Genomic DNA, 17,833 nt, shown 5'->3' with positions numbered 1-17,833 from the left:
GTGCTTTACATGTTACTATTTCATTTAGTCCTCACAGTGACCTCCTGGAGGGGTCTTACTAAGCCCCATTTTTATGGCGGAGGCACAGAGACATAAGTTGCCCAGAGTCACACACTGCGAGTGAGGAGTGGAGCTGGGACTGAACCCAGAAAGGCTGAGCCCTGTAAAAGGTTCCTGGTGTGAATCCAGGTCACATACCTCTCTCTTGTAGTGATTAGGGAATAGGGTGTAATTTAATATCCTAATGAGTTCTTATATATTGAAAAAGTAGTGACAAAATGGATACAAAATTAATATCCCTTTTGTAACCTAAAAGTTGCATACAAAAACAAATGTATCCAGTGGGATGGCTTTGATCAGTATATAGACAGATGTTATTCTTCCTAGGAATTTTAAGGAATTGGTGATTATGGAGGTTTGGGGGAGGGTTCAAGTCTGCAGGGCAGCAGCAGCCTGGCGACTCAGGGAGGAGTTGCAGTTTGAGTGCAAAGACAGCCCGCTGGCAGAATTCCTTCTTGCTAAGGGAGGTCAGTCTTTGTTTTATTAAGGCCTTCAACTGATTGGTTGAGGCCTACCCACATTATGAGGAGCAATCTGCTTTACTCAGAGTCTACTGATTTAAATATTAATTTCATCTAAAAAATACCTGCACCTTCATAGAAATATCTAGTATAATGCTTGACCAAATACCTGGGCACTGTGGTCTAGCCACGTTGACACAAAAAATTAAGCATCGCAGGGGGTAAGATACCGTTTGAAGTTGTTCGAAAGAAAGGAAAAAGGCAGTGGGAAGCGAGGGTGTGATGTGTTACCAACAGGAGAACGTTTCAGAATGAACTTTTGATGGATTGCAAAATGAGTCCATCTCCGGTTCCCATGTCCCCGGGGGTAGGAGGGGGTGGGGTGCAACTTGGGTTGGCAGATGGAGGGGGAACAGATTTTCTTGCTTTGAGTTGAATGGATTTTTCTTTCCTTTCACTTGTAGACCAGACACCTGAGAATTCGTGGCCCTAAGTAAACAGAGCCATTATCTGCTCCGTGGATCTCTCTGCAGGGGCCCATGTGTGCTCATGCAGCATTTGTGTCTCAGCCTAAGCATAGGAGACGTTGCTGCCCTCTCCTGTGCCACAAGCCACCACACAGCTGTGGGGCCCTGTGGGTCACTGGTCCCAGTAATTGTTGGATCTGGGTTGTCTGGGTGGGACCTCAGGCTATATATGAGAACATGGTATCCAGATAACATCAAATTTATTACAGTTTTTATTTCATCTTATTTGTATTGAGATATAATTTATATTCTGCAAAATTGACCCTTTAAAATATACAGATTGTAGTATATTCACAACTATTTATTCCAGAACATTTTCATCACCCCAAAATATAGCTTTTATTTTGAACGTAATTTAAACGTGAAAGAACATTGTCTTCTGGATCGGTCCCATCAGCAGACAAATATGCTGTTATTTCTCCCAACTGAAGGACAAAGCACAACCCAAACCCTCTTCCCTCCTGCTTCTCCCTCCAGTTTTGTCCCCATTTCTCTTCAGTTTAGAGCCAAACTTCTTGAAAGAATTGTCTGGACTTGCTGACTCCAGTTCTTTTCCTCCCATTCTCTCTCACTTAAAAACGTTCTGGTAAAATGCTCACAATATAACATTTCCCATCCTAACCATTGTAACTGTCCAGTTCAGTAGTGTTAAGCGTGTTCACGTTTTTGTGCAACCATCTCCAGAACCTTCTCATCTTGCAAAACTGAAACTCAGCATCCTTTACACGACAGTTTCCCGTTCTCCCTCTCCCTGCCCCTGGTAACCAGCATTCTGCTTTCTCTCTCTATGCGTTCAACCACTCCAGGTACCAAAGATGAGTGGAATCCGTGTAAATAAGACACTTACCTTTTGTGACTGGCTTATTTTACTGAGCATAATGTCCTCAAGGTTCATCTTGTCGCCTGTGTCAGGCTGAATGATATTCCATTGTATCCAGAACACATTTTGTTCACTCGTCTGTTGAGGGACACTTGGTTGCTCCCGCCTCTGGCTGTTATGAACAATGCTGTCACGAGCCTCTGTGGCCCGGGTCTGCAGGGGCTGCCGTGTTGTCCATCCCGATGGCCCGTTCTCTGGCCCCAGCCTGCCTTGGTTGCGGTTGGTCGCTTTTTCTTCCCTGAAGCCCTGTCTTCACCTGGCTTCCAGGGCACCTCGCTCTCCTGGTCCTCTTCCCACATCTCATTTCAGGGCAACTCCATCCCACTGATGCTTCGATAGGGTTGCATCTTTGACTCTTGCATCTCTCATCCCACACATCAGAAAATCCCACTGTCTACTTTCAAAATGCACCTAGAATGTGGCAGTGCTCCCTGCCCTTGCTGTCGCCACCCGTCCCAGCCTCGCTCCCCTCCCACCTGAGTGACTGTGGTGGTCTCTTGTCGGGTCTCCAGTCTCTGTCCTGACGTCCTTCCAGTGTGTTCTCCATTCAGAGCCAGAGGGGTCCTTCTCAAGGGCCGGGCAGGTCACCTGCCTCTGCTCTGCTCAAAACCCGTGCGGAAGCTCGCCTCTTACAGCGAAAACGAACGTCCTCGTGTCGGCATGGAAGCCCCCACCACCTGGCCCGTGTCCTCTCTGACGCCCCCTCCACTTCTCTTCCCCTCAGACCCCACTCCCACCGCGCTGGCCTCCACGCTGGCCTCTGATCGGACTCCTCAGGACCTTTGACCTGCGGTCCCCCTGACCAGAATGTTCCTCAGCCTCTACGCACTGTCCCGGGTGATCGTATAACTGTTACCGCTTCTGTGAACACTCCTCCCGCCTCCTTCCTGCTGTCACTCACTAATACAGGGTGTATGTTCCTTATTCAGCCTGTGGTCTGTCTCCCCTCCTCCCACCATAATGTAAATTCCATGAGGGCTGGTGTTTTTTTTTTTTACATTTTGTTCCCTGCCATATCCCAGCACCTGTCCTGGCACCGAACAGACATTCAATAAGTATTTGTTGAACCAATAAATGCAAGTTTGGAAAATAGGTATAACAAACATTTTATGATTCCTCTATTATGACACAATTTTGCCAGCATTTTTTCTTACCTGTAAATTGTTCTGTGTGTGTGTGTGTGTGTGTGTGTTCCCTGTCTTTTCCCACAACATACTCCTGCACAAGCCTCCTTTTATTTTTTTAAGTTGCTACATAGCCTTCCTGATTATTACTTGTTAAACAGCTAAATGATTCATTGAGTGGATGTAGCAACTTTATTTAACCTTTTTTTTTTGGTCAGCACTCTTGGGCGGCTTCCAATTCCTTGCTGTTGTAGATTGCTCCACAGTGAGTGTCAGTGTTGGGCATGTGCCCAGCCTCCCTCCCTCTCCTCTGGAGGGAGTCCCACTTCTCCCAGGCCCGCTGGGGGCCTCGGCCCAGGCTGGCCCGTCATGGTTCCCACCCTCCTGCCTGTGGTGACTGGCCACATAGGAGCCCAGCCAGGCCGGGCTGTGGGCTTCCCCAGCGTCATCCTAACTCGCCCAGAAGCAGCAGAGATGCTCGGAGGCACCTGGGCCCAGAGCAGTAAGGACCGGGTTCTGAGTGTGAGTGGCCACAGCAGGAGGGGAGGTTGGGCGCATCGTCTCTGGATCCGGTCGCTTGACTGTTTGAGCTGCTCCCTTTTCACCAACCTAGCTGGAGTTGGATCTCTCACGGTAAGGAATGAGTCTTAGACCAGTGGTTCTCAACATTTCTAATGCCGCGACCCTTTAATACAGTTCCTCATGTTGTGGTGACCCCCAACCATAAAATTACTTTTGTTGCTACTTCATAACTGTAATTTTGCTACTGTTATGAATCGTAATGTAAATATCTGTGTTTTCCAATGGTCTTAGGCGACCCTGCTAGCGGTTCTCTGCTAGCGGTTCTCAACCTGTGGGTTGCGAGCCACGGGTTGAGAACCGCTGCTGTAGAGCCTAAGACCATCGGAAAACACAGATATGTACATTACGATTCATAACAGTAGCAAAATTACAGTTATGAAGTAGCAACAAAAGTAATTTTATGGTTGGGGGTCACCACAACATGAGGAACTGTATTAAAGGGCCGCGGCCTTAGAAAGGTTGAGAACCACTGGTCTAGACTAATAAGACATGGTGTGGATCATCTCCCCATTCCGTTTTTTTAAAGTTGTTTCTTTAGTCCACAGCAAGGAAAGGTGTTAAAGACCCGAGAAAAGCCTTGTTCAGGGTTGAAAATGCATGTAGGCAGAGCAGCTCGATTTTTTTTTTTTTGGGGGGGGTCACAACTGGAGAAACAAGGTAAAAGCATTGGGTTCAGATGTTGGCACTGCCATCTGACAGGGTAACCTCAGTTTCTTTGTCTGTGTAATGGGCATGGAAATAACCACAGCCCACTTCAGAAAACTGTTTTGAGGATGAAGTGGGTTAATGCACACAACGTCCTTAGGGTGGTGTGGCACAGAGAGAGCGCTCCTGAGCATCAGCCGTGGCAGCTGCTGCGTTATGGTGCCAGACTCTTAAAAGTGTAAGAGGAATTGAACATAGAACTACCATATGACCCATCAGTCCCACTCCTGGGTACTTACCCAAAAGAATAGAAAGTAAGGTCTCAAACAGATTCTTGACCACCTGTGTTCATAGCAGCATTATTCACAGTATCACAATAGCTCATTGGCCGATGAATGGATAGACAAAGCGTGATATATGCATACAAGGGAATGCTACTCAGCCATAGAAAGGAGGTAAATTCTGACACATGCTACAACATGGATGAGCCTGGAAACCATTATGCTAAATGAAATAAGCCAGACACAAAAGGGCACATGTCGTGTAATTACTCTCCCACGAGGTACCTAGAATAGCAAATTCATAGACACACCAAGTAGACCAGAGGTTGCCAGGGCCCAGGGGAAGGGAGAATGGGGAGTTATTGTTTAATGGGTGCGACGGAGCTGTGCTTGTGATGAGACAGTTCTGGAGATGGATAGTGGTGACTGTGGTACAGCATTGTGAATGCACTTAATGCCACTGAAATGTACACTTAAAAATGGTGAACGTGGTAAGCAATTTGCATGTAATGTATATTTCACCACACTTTGAAAAAAGTGTAAGAGAGTGAATGGGTGTGAAGACTACATTGAGCTCCCTGGACGTGTGTTTACAGGTTGAAGTTAAATCAAAGTGGACCACACAGTGAATAAACAGGCACAAACCGAAAAAGAAGTGGTGGTGGGGGAGGGGCGTAAACCACCCACAGGAGCCCAGAGGGTCCTGCTGAGATCTGACACTGCAGGCTGAGATCTGGCCTGGCAGGGGCAGGCCACCAGGCCAGAGGGTGAAGAATGACGGAAACAGAGAGTTCTTGGTGAGCGTGGGCAGGTCACTCGGGTCCCGGGTCAGATGGCCCAGCCCAGGTCTGGAGCCCGTGAGTCACAGCTCAGCCTCCAGTGGACAAAGGGATGTGGCAGGGAGGGGCTGGGCTATGACTCAGAGGCCACTGCTGTGGGCTTCCTCCAGGCACCTCCCGCCCCTCCTTTCCTGGATCTGCTTCTCCCTGTGGGGTGGAGGCAGGTGTGCTTACTTCCTGGGCAGGCCACTGGGAAGGCTCCCCAGCAAACCTGGGAGTTGTCCAGAGTCCTTGGGCAGCTTCATTTTTGAAAACACAGATAGCAGCTGCATTGATTGAGCACCTGCTGGGCTGCTCCTGGGCTCAGGGCTCTGGGCATTTCATGTCCTTTCAGACTCACTCTCGCCCTTTCAGCTGGCCTCATCAGTTTCACTCTACAGCAGAGGAAATGGGCTTATAAGGGTTAAGCAACTTGCCTAAGGCTACACAGGTGGCAAACGGGCAAGCTGGATTTGAACAAGTTGCTGACTCAGGAGCCTGGACTGGTAACCATGCTAATACACTCTCTCACACAGACTCCAAAATGTGACTTATCTCTAGGTCATAGGTTTAAAGAGAATTTTAGCAACTTTTCCTTGTGCTTGTGAAAAAAAGTGGGAAAATACAGATAATGATGTTTTACAACAAAAAGGACATCATTAAATACAATTGCAGTGTCGCATTTCAGGTGCTGAAGAGTGGATGACATGAAACAGACCCACTGAGTACTGAGCGCCACTCACTGTGCTGGACACTGAGAGTACGGTAGTGACAGTTCTGTCCAATGTTTGTAAAACTGTGACGACATTTCAAAACCAGGCCCAGCCCGGCCAGTGTGGCTCGGCGGTTGAGCATCAACCAGGAAGTCAGGGTTCGATTCCTGGTCAGGGCACATGCCTGGGTTGCAGGCTCGATCCCCAGTAGGGGGTATACAGGATGCAGCTTATCAGTGATTCTCTCTCATCATTGATGTTTCTTCTCCCTCTCCCTTCCTCTCTCTGAAATCAACTTACACACACACACACACACACACACACACACACACACACATAATGCATCCTGCTTAAAACAAATAAGCAAACAAACAAAAAACCAGGCCCATTGGGAACAAGTGATCATAAATGTTACAATAGAGAAAATAGGTATAATGTAGATTGCTCCATTAGGGAGCAAGCTGTAATGGTCATTTCCAAAGCTTTCTTTGTTTTTCTATATGTAAAAGGGCACATGCCTTGTTTTACAGAAAAATCTCTTTTAAGATTTTTATTTGAGATGAGCGGTCCGGTGCACGGATTTGTGCACATTGAAAGGAAATTAGTTAGAAGGTGGCCAGCAGGGCACGAGATGGGCCGAACACACCCTGGAGCCAACCTCCCGTGGTCCCTCCCAGGCCAGCCGCATCTGGGGCGGCACCAGGGCCTAAACCGGCAGTCAGACATGCCTCTTGCAATCGTGGACCGCTGGCTCCTAACCGCTCGCCTACCTGCCTGCCTGATCACCCCTAACCCCTCTGCCTGCCTGCCTGATCTCCCCTAACCACCTCTGCCTGCCTGTGTGCCTGATCACCCCTAACTGCTCCCCTGCTGGCCTGATCTCCCCTAACCACCTCTGCCTGCCTGTGTGCCTGATCACCCCTAACTGCTCCCCTGCTGGCCTGATCGTCCCTAACCACCTCTGCCTCTGCCCCATACCTGGGACCCAGGATTCACTCCTCAGGCCAGCCACAGGCACCCGGGACCTGGGCTTCCCTCCCTCTGGCTGGCCGCAGGCACCTGGGACCCGGGCTTCCCTCCCTCTGGCTGGCCGCAGGCACCTGGGACCCGGGCCGGCTTCGCCGGGGCTGCCCGCAGCCACGGGACCGTGGGCAGGTGCCTTTGCTCAGGCTGCAGCCACAGGTGCCCGGTACCACGGGACAGGCAGCTTTTCTCCTTCTTCTGGGCCGCAGCCGCAGCCGCTGGCGCCCAGGACTGCGGGTGGGTGGCTTCACCCAGGCCCGACTTTGTCAGGAAGGACATCTGGAAGACGCCCTGTCTAATTAGCATATTACCCTTCTATTAGTATAGAAGATTGTGGGAAATATATAACCTTTTCTTGCTTTACAGTCACTTCTTGGTGAATGGGGCAGCGTTAAGGACAGGCCAAAAAGTTAAAGCCTGATAAATACAGGGGAAAGGAAATTTATTTTAGCTAATGGTTTAACTCTTGCCTTCTGAAATTTTATCAGAGGGGCTAACTTGGTGGCGAAATTGATTCGTTTAGGTGGCCTCTCCTCACCTTTTCTCCATCTGTCTAATATCAAGAGCAAAAATTAAGCACCTACTTTTTGTTCATTACAGTAGGAGGCATTCATTCATTCCTTCATCCAACAAGTATGTATGAGTGGTATGATGGCTGGGGTTTACTTCACTGGGAAGCTATGGAAGATAAAAGATTAGAAATGAGTTGACCATTGAAGTTGTACGGTGGGCACATTCTTTCTACTTTGGTATGTGTGCTGGGTGCTGGGGAAGCTTTGGTGGCCAAGACAGACTCAGACTCTGCTCTTCTGGAGTCAACAGACAGACTCACTCAGGAAACAGATATTAATCAAATAGTCACATGAATGCAAGAAACATTAATTACAGCTGGGATAAGTGCTGAGAAGTCACAAGCAGAGATACAGAAGTCTGAGTATAGACCCCGTTCCATCCAGGATTGGAGGATAAACTGAGTTCTCAGCTGGAGGTACCACCAAGGGGGCAGGTGTGTGCGTGTGTGTGTGTGTGCGTGTGTGTGTGTGTGTGCGTGTGTGTATGTGTGTGCGCGCGCATACATGTGTGCACTGCATGGTCAAGGCCAAGAGGAATCTTTATGTTTCTTTGCCTGCCTGAATCATGGTGTGATAGAAGCATTTTAGGGTAGACTAGTTAACCGACTGCTCTTCAGTCTCCGTTTTTTGTACAGGTTCAAGAAGATAACGGAGATCTAGCATAATCCTCCAATGGCTTGTGATTCTTTCTTAGAAGAAACTTTTTACCTTCACCTACATTCCCTAAATGTTCCAGCAAGATCCCCATCCCTTCCTTTCTCAGCTTGTGAGCATGCTACTCCTCCTATTCAGAACATTGCCCCCTTCTCAGGGCCAGCTCCTCTATGTCTTGGCTCAGATGTTACAAAGGAGGCCTTTCCTGAGTACTTTTCCCTGTTTACTCTCCTCCCCCACTTTTTAAAATCCTCACCTGAGGATATGTTCATTGATTTTAGAGAGAGAGAGAGAGCAAGAGAGAGCGAAATAACGATGTGAAAGAGAAACATTGATTGGTTGCCTCCTGCATGAGCCCTGACCAGGGATTGAACCTGCAGCCTTATGGTGTACGAGATGACACTCCAACCAACTGAGCCACCTGGATGGGGCTCATTTTTAAGCTGTCTCTTCCCCAGGCTGTGAGCATGGTGACAGCGGGGCTATGCCTGGTCACATTCAGTGGCCTAGCTCCCAGCCTGTAGATGCAGATAGTGGGCAATCAGCAGATCTGACAGCCAGCTGCTACCTTACATTGTGCCTGTGCATATTCCTACTTGGTGATTTTGCATTTTAAAAGATTTTTACTCATGTACAATTGTCAAAATGGACTTACGGGACATTGTGGAAACTTCATATGAGATGAGAGTGTTTTGTGTTTGGTTTGTGTCCAGAAATTCAAACAATAGGAACATCGATATCTGAATTCTGTTGGGCTGCAGGAGGCGATGTGGAATTAGATGCCTTTGCAGGATTCCGGTAAAGGATGGGGGTGTCTGGGAAGCCACATCTTCCTCTGGGGTGACAAAGATGAGTCTTTCTTGTGTGTCTGGCTTGTGGTCACATCTGATAGAATTTTACCCTAAAAGTATACCTCAGCCACCTTTATTTCATGCTATACACAAAAAAATGTCAAGAGGAGTTGAGGACCTAAAGGTGGAAGGTAAATCAATGGAACTTCTACAAGATAATAGAGAAGAATATCTGCATGAAATTAGGGTAGCCACAGATTTCTTAAACAAGACACAAACAGCACTACCAAAAAGGAAAAAGTTTATAAGTTGGACTTTGTTAAAAATAAGAACTCTTTATCAAAAGACAATATTAAGAGAAGGAAAAAGCAAGTCTGGGAGAAGATATTTGAAATACATATGTCCAACTCATATCCAAAATATGTAAAAAACTTCTACAAATCAATAAGAAATAGACAACCCAATTTTATTTTATTTTATTTTTTAAATATATTTTATTGATTTTTTACAGAGAGGAAGGGAGAGGGAGAGTTAGAAACATCGATGAGAGAGAAACATCAATCAGCTGCCTCATGCACATCCCCCACTGGGGATGTGCCCGCAACCAAGGTACATGCCCTTGACCAGAATCGAACCTGGGACCCTTGAGTCTGCAGGCTGACGCTCTATCCACTGAGCCAAACCAGCTAGGGCGACAACCCAATTTTAAAAAAACAAAAGACTTGAGCACACATGTCACCAAAGAGGATTCCAGATGACCGATTAGCATATGGAAAGGTACTTAACCTCAGTAGTCATCAGAGAAACACAAATTTAACCATAATGAGATACCACCAAATGTCTACCTGGAATGGCTAAAATGAAAAAGGCTGATAATAAAAGTGTGGGTGAAGGTATGGAGCAACTGAAACTCTCATACACTGCTACCAGGATATGAATCGGTACGACCACTTTAGAAAACATTTTGGCAGTGTCTATGCCGACCTGTGTCACAGCCATTTCACTCCTGGGTATATACCCAAGAGACATGAGTGCATGAGCCCCCAAGACCTTGTGGGCTCAGGAGTGATCATAGCAGCTTTGTTCATAATTACCCCAAAATAGAAACGACCCAACTGCCTATCCATAGCCATATGGATAAGCAAATCATGATCTAGCCCAGTGGTCGGCAAACTCATAGTCAACAGAGCGGCAAACCGCGGCTCTCGAACCGCATGTGGCTCGCGAGCCGCAGTTTGCCAACCACTGATCTAGCCGTACAGTGGAATATACTCAGCCATGATAAATAAAGAGCCTTAGGGTAGGGCGTTGGCTGGGAGGGGCATGAACAAACCTTCTGACCGGGCTGGAAATGTTGTAGATTTTGATTTGGTTGGTGATTGCATGGGAATGTAAATATCTAAAAACCTTAGTGAATTGTACACTTAAGATCTGTGTACTTTATGAATGTTGCAAACTACTTTACTGATGTGTACAGTGGGATGGTACCTTGGTCTAGTCCTTGGAGGAAGGGTGGGGAGATGAAACAATGTCAGAGGGCAGGGCAGGCTGGCGAGGAAGTGAGGATGGCCCCGTGAGAGGCCCGAGTTTCCCTTGCATTGAGCTGCTCCCTGCCCCGGAGGCTGGCCGTGGCTATTGCTCCCATCTGTGTGTTCCTGTAGCGTGTGAGCAATAGCTGCCATTCGTTCCGGTCAAGGTCAGCCAAAGGGTGCAGAAAGAATCAGCACTTGGGAGGGAGGGTGGCCTTCCAAGATTCTGTGTGGTGTAAAGGAGAGGTGCATCGAGCTGGTGCTTGCCGAGTTGGTTCTCCTTGGCCTCTCTGTTATGCCCTCGCCTGGAGGGAACAGAGCCTGCCTGTCGGCTAGCTTTCCAGGGAGCCGAGGATTAAATGGTGGTGGTTGGTATGACTGGATGGTGGTTGGAGGGGATCCAGGGAGCAGGAAGAACCTGCCTCTGTCTGCCCAGGCACATCACTTAGCACCCACACCCTGGCCGATCCTCAACAACAAATTAAAGGCTGTCATGCAGATGGCCCGGGGCAGCCCGCGGTCTGCTGGGGCAGAGCTCCACGCTGAATGGACCGTGGTGCCCAGGAGCGGGGCCTGTGCCCCAGGTGGTTTGTGCTTGTGCTTGGGTGCTCTTGCCGGCTTCTCTCTGATGCAGGAGGTCCTGCTTCACTTCCAGGCCGATGGGCTGGCTGCTGGGGACAGTACGCGCGCCCTGGTGTGGATCTGATTGCCAGCGTGGATGGATTACGCGTGTTTATTTCTTCGTGACCTGTTTGCTGTGTTCTGTGTTAAGACACCAGGAGACGACGAGGAAAGTGTCAGGGTTAAGAGTGAAGGCCAGGATGCCTGGGTTCCCAGACATGACACTGTACCAGGAGCAGGTGGCAGCCAGTGCTCAGGCACCGAGGACTGAGAGGGGGAGGGGCACCATGGGCTGGTGGCCTCGGGCAAGTCGCTCTGCCCCTCGGTGCTTCGGTGTCTTCATTGGATGATAGAGGGTCCGTGAGGGACACATCGGGACAACCTGAGAGTGGTAACCAGGCACCGTCTGTGCTGTTACATGGATTTATTGAGGTGATTGACATAAAGCTCTCAGTGCCGGGCACACCGTCAGCGCCCGTAGGTGTCAGCCGTGGTGGCCGGCGATGGGGGAGAGCACGTGGACGTGCCTCAGCGCCCGAGGGCCCGGGAAGCGTGCGTGGAAAGCACCCCTTATCTACAGTTACAGATCGAGAAACTGTAAAAAAAAGTTCGGTGCAAACTCACTCGATGACTAAACCTGACCTGATTTAACAGGAGGCTGTTTCTGGTACGTGGCAGAGATAGTCACATGCTCAGCGGCAGAAATGTTTATGTGTTTGACTACGGATGCCCGACCCTGCTCGGGTTTAACATCCCGTGCCGTATGTATTTGGTATTGCCTTTCTGGAACGCAGACGTTATGAACGCTGAAACACATTCGGCCCCGAGGGTCGGGAAGACAGATGGTGGGCTTGTCTGCTGTAGTTTATTCTCCAGCTGGCCAGTGAGGCCGTTTGGTCCTTTTGGCGAATAGGAAAAGGAGGCTGCAGTGCGTATCCTGGATAGACTTGGCATTCCTGGGCCACCGGGCATGCAGGTGTTAAGTCCTGGTGGCTATTGGCAGAGTGCCTTCCAAAGAGATGAGAGGAGCCGAAACCGGTTTGGCTCAGTGGATAGAGCGTCGGTCTGGGGACTGAAAGGTCCCAGGTTCGATTCCGGTCAAGGGTATGTACCTTGGTTGCGGGCACATCTCCGGTAGGGGGTGTGCAGGAGGCAGCTGGTGGATGTTTCTCTCTCATCGATGGTTCTAGCTCTCTATCCCTCTCCCTTCCTCTCTGTAAAAAATCAATAAAATATATTAAAAAAACAACACCAAAAACAAACAAAGAGATGAGAGGAAATGATAGTCCCACCAGTAGCGTGTGGACGCAAGTTTGGTCCTATCACTCCCCTGCTCCTGGGAGCCTCCGCTGCGGCTGCCCGGGGCTGCGAGGCCCACAGCTCGCATCCTAGCTCCTTTCTGTGGTGTCCACAGCCGTCCTCTCCCAGTCTGGCCTGTCCTCCCAATCTCTGACTCCCTGGCCTTTGTGTCGCCCCGGGTCCTCCTTCACGCCTCTCATCCTTGGGCCTCAGACCAGCTGCAGAGTCCCGTGGTCAGTCAGTGACCGCCCCCTCCTCCTTCTGTGTGCCCCTGTGGGGGGGGGGAAGGGGCTCAGCCAGCACAGGGCTGCGTCTGCTTCGTGGCCTTGCCTCTGGGGAGAGCTGGGGACCCAGTTCAGTTCTGGGAGTCCTGTCAGGGCACTGAAGGCCTCTGAGCTCAGAGGGACTGGAGGGAGCAGGCACGGTGGGGACACGCCGTGGGAAGGCGCCGAGGCCAGTTGTTTGGGGGGAAGATTTGTATCTTCAGGTCTGTGGGAAGCCCTTGCAGAGGGCTGAGCCAGGGAGTGACCTGGCTGACTGGCTTGTGTTTAAATTCCGCAGGTCAAATGGAGGTGATAAGCAGTGTGAGCAGTTGAGCTGGAGGGAAGGGGGTGGAGGGAGAAGGCCTTTGTGCATAAGGGGTAAGAAGAGAGGAAGGTCAAGGGCACCCCTCAGGGCCTCTGGACTCGGCTGTGGTGGATGGAGGGGTCCTGCCTCAGGAGGGGGAGGGATGATAGTGAAAAGAGCAAGCGCTCTGGCTGCCGGGGTTCAAACCCCAGCTCTGCACTTGGCGCCAGGTCCGCGGGCGGGCGTTTCCCCACACCCTGCGCCTCGCTGCCTGTCTGTAAGATGGGGGCTTGCTGACCCCCTTGGGGGGTTGTGAGTGCTGACGGTGCTAACCGTGGCCAAGGGGCTGGCACGCCCTGGGTGCTGAGTCGGTGCAGATCTTCCCTCCCTTGTGCCAAGCAGCCACCTCTCCGCCTCCCCAGACCTAGCCTCTCTGTTGGCATTGCCGTCCAGTCGTCAGTTTCTGGATTCCTCCTCTTGTCAGCCTTGCGTTTGTTTTCCCGCTGGGTTCAGGGTCCCTCGGCACCCGGAGTACAGGTGCTGGAGCCTGGACACCTGCTGGGGAGTTCCCTCGGTGGACCCAGCCGCTCCCCGTAGGGCAGGAACCGTCTCCTCAGAGCTGGGTACAAGGGCGCCCCTGGGGAGGTGCTGCTGGAATGAAGGAGCGTGGGAATGAACGCACCACCAACCCCTGCATGGCCTTGACCTCCCACAGATAAGCCAGCAGGCTGGACCCATCCAGTTTCCACCGCAGCCAGGGGCTGGGCCAGCTGCCTCGGTCGCCTGGGAGGGCCTGTGACGTGTCGGTTCTCAGGCCTGGCCGTGGAGGTTCTGATTCAGAAGGTCTGCGCTGGGGCGCAGCGTGGCTGTGCTGGATGGCCCTGTGCCCGCCCCGTCAGGACACCTGCGGGCTCTGAGGACTGCGGGTCCTCCTGGCTCCGCCATCCTGTGACTCTCATGGCAGCGAAAGACCCTGGTCTGCAGGCCCTGCCCTGCTGGGCAAGGTTGGTTTTCTGGGTGCCAGGCCACCAGGTGGGGGTTCTGGGTAGCGGCAGCAGCTGCCCCCTCCTGCAATCAGCAGGAATTGAACTGCCCGGAGGTTTTGAACTCGAATGTCCTGCTGCTTCCTCCAGTGATTACCAAGTGTCTTTATCACAGCTGATGCCCCAACCACTTGGGGGCCTGTGCCCCCAAGTGTGCTTAGGTTTGTGGTCTCATTTACCTTGCTAGCCCCTTGGGAGGCGTGATGGGGACCAGCCTCTCTGACTCCAGCAGAGGCCGGAACTCAAGTGCTGGGCTTTGCCTTCGGAGCATCTGCCCCTTCCGTGGTCTGTTCCTCCCTGGACACAGGAGCGATTGTAACCACGTGGACGGGTCCTCCTTCATGCCTCTCTCCCTGCCCCCTGCACACTTCTGGGTGGGTTTTGCTCTTGACCGCTGCCAGTCTGCTGAGGGACAGGGTCCCATTACCGTGTCAGGGTGTCCCTGCTGTGTTCCCTGCCCGAGCAGTGGGTGAAGGTTCAGTTGCTGGCGGAGGAGGCGGTGCTGCACACGTGACGTGGCCGGCTGGGCTCCAGGTTGCTCACTGCTCACTGTCATTCCTCGTGTGTGCTGTGGGCGTGTGCCTCTCAGAGAGGCGGGGAGCGGTCTGGAGCCCCGGAGGGCCTCTCGCAGAGCCGGTCCGGGTCTCCGTCTGGGCCGGGAAGCGGGCGGTGGGCTGCAGCCTCTGCTTGTCTGGGCCAGCAGGAGGGGCCGGGGCTCAAGGGCTCGTCTGGGGCGCCTGTCACTCAAGTCACTTTCTTTGTCACTGTGGCTGAGGCGGCCCGTTTGCTGCCTCGTGAGATCCCTGAGCCTGTACAGTCTTGCCTTCTGGGTGGGTCTGGAATGGTTCCTCCCTGGGTATTTCATATTCTCGGGAAGTGCTTCCCCCGCTTTCCATCCTCCTGTTTGCTCAGCATCCCAGCTCCTGAAGCCTCAAATTAGAGACAGAGCCGTCTTACTTCAGAGCCCGAGGCCTCAATCGTTGTCTATATTGTAAATGCTTTTACTGTATAACTTACAGCGTAGATGTTTTAGGAGCTAGGGAAAATCATGTTACTGTGGCATTATGGCCTCACGGAATCCCATCTCTCTTGTGTTTAGGTTATGTAAACTAAACTAGAAGCTCTTAGAAAGAAGAAACAGCGGTTTAACCCCACTGTCCCATGTAAGTGAGTGTATGTTCTGGAGAGAGTGGGAGATTGGGGGTGGTGAATCTGCAGGTCCTCCAAGCTGGCCCCACACCCCACGTGCCCCAACGAATGTGGGCAGTCCCGTGTGTGAGTCTCGGGGTTACAGGTCTGTATGTCCCCTCTGTGCTGACCGCTGACTTTACCTGGAGGGCAGGTGAACACACAGCCCCCTCCCCCAGCCCTGGCCCTGCTGGGCTCCTGAGTGGGGGGGGGGGGAGAGCTCCTCTCCAGCTGCCTCTTCCTGAGGGGCTTTCCAGGGGGATTCTGGACTCTGCAGGATTTTCTCACTGGCTTTAGAATTTGCCCCCCACAAAGCTACAGTTGGTCCCCACTTCTCAGGGTCTTTCTCTGGGGACACTTGGTGTCAGAGCACAGAGCTGGAGCCAAGCTTTAGCCAGAGAGGTTTATTGTATTGAGGAGTCGGGCTGCGTACTTACTCAGGTACCAGGGCCCAGGGGACCGTGGACGTTGGCAGGCGGGGACCCAGGGGTCGGGCACACTCAGCTGTTCCATCCCCGCCGTCCACTCCTGGCTGCTGGAGCACGGCCCGGCGGCGTCTGCCGGAGTCCACCTCCTTCTCTGTAACGTGCACAACAGTGTGGCTCCCACGGCGTCCGTGTGTGACTTAATGACGTTCGGAGTAGGTTGTTGATATCTCTTGGTCATCTCCTCCCTTGAGCTAAAGCCCCAGAGATTTCAGAGAATTTGAAACGGTCTCCGGTGGCTGGCTACACACCGTTTCATGAAGCATCGCTTACAGCCGGGGTGGAGGAGAGCGCACGGTTCTGCAGGCGCTGGGAAGCTCCCTTTGGGCATGCAGGGTGCTCAGGACTGCAGCCCTGTCCCCGCAGGCAGTGCGGGATGATGGAGGAGGCGACCCGACTGCCAGCCTGGAGCCGAGTTGGAGGGTGTGGAGTGTATCTGTTCTGTGGAGGCCGTTTGAACCGGGCTGGCGAAGGTCAGGTCAGGAAAACTTTCCAAAAATTCCAGTTTCATCCCCCGCTGGGGAAATTGACACGAGGCGCCTTCTAGGGTCACTTAGCATGACTCTTCTCCATTGTGGACTTGGTTTGGGGGAGGAGGGACAAGCGCCATTGTCTTTTGTGCTTATGCCCCGGTTCTTCTAATCACTAGCTCTGTGACCGTGGGCAAGCCACTCGAGCCCCTCTGTGCCTCGGTTTCCTCATCCGTGAGGAGATGAGAGTCCCTGCCTCACAAGGTCGCCGAAAGCGGCAAATGGGTCCAGGCGTTTGGGGCTCCATGCAGGTGCCTGCGCCATCCCCGTAGCCTGTGGTGAGGAAGAGGACAGTGCTGACGGTGGTGACAATGACGCCACGGCTCCCAGATCCCCGGGCAGCCTGCGTGCGTCCCTCAGACCGACTCTGCTTGGACAGTGTCCATCTTACAGCAGCCAGTGCACACAGGAGGCCCCAGACTGCTCCGGCCATGAGTCCCCCTCCTCCTGCCTTTGGGTCCTCCCCGAATGGATAAGCATGGTCCCTGTCCGTCAACAAAAGGGTCCCGAGTGTCCACTGAAGACGTTATTGGAAGAGCCCTGGAGAGAGGCAGGCAGGTGGTGGTAGTTTTGCATGAAGTAAGATTTTTCAAGCTTATTTGTTGCACTGGAACTGTTTCGTAATATGAGAACGTACCCCACATCCCCGCACCTGAATCACATAGGAGAGGTGATGCCCCGGTTGAAAACAGAACACCCTTTGGCCTAAGGACAGGCAGCCTGGAGCTGGACAGGACTGGACCCCTGTGGTGTCCCCAGTGGACCCTCGTTCTAGAATCTGGGATCTGATCTTCCCGGGGGACACTGGAGACTCGTGACGAGGCCCTGAGGACTGGCCCAGCCTCCTCCCCACCCCTCCCCAAACGAGCCTGTGATGGAGCCCATGCCCACACCACCAGCCTCCACACGCGCAGCGAGACCTGGGCTGTTACCCGCCCTGAGGCACGCCGGGCCCAGCCTGTCCTTGTAGTTCAATGTGGAGGGTGAGCCCGAAGGCTGCCTGGCAGGGGTGTTCAAAGTCCTTGCTGGAGCAAGTATGACTGTGGCCTTAGCCTGTTGCATCTGTTTCATCAGGGGGCATCTTGACATTGTGTTTAGAAATATAGCTAAGTCCCCATCATACACCTTCCTTGGAGAGAGTGAGCGACATAAGGGCTCGGGTGGGTACTGTGGGGTTTTGTGGCGTGGAGCCTCATTTTTCTGTGAATCTTGGTGGCCAGCTCCACTTGGGGGCTGTTTATTTCTTCAGCTGGGTGGTGGTGGCCTCCGTGGCATCCTGATTCTGAGCAGGCTTGTGTCATCTCTCATTAGGGTGCAGAATGCAGTTAGCCGGATGTGTTCATTTGTTCAGCAAGTATTGTACTTGTCAGTGTGCTCACAGCTGGGGAGGCACAAACCCTGGAGAAGCTGGGGAGACACGGCACACAGGTGGGATGTGGG

This window comes from Eptesicus fuscus, chromosome 18 (genome assembly GCF_027574615.1).
Source record: "Eptesicus fuscus isolate TK198812 chromosome 18, DD_ASM_mEF_20220401, whole genome shotgun sequence".
Taxonomy (NCBI): domain Eukaryota; kingdom Metazoa; phylum Chordata; class Mammalia; order Chiroptera; family Vespertilionidae; genus Eptesicus; species Eptesicus fuscus.
This window is presented reverse-complemented; position numbering follows the sequence as displayed.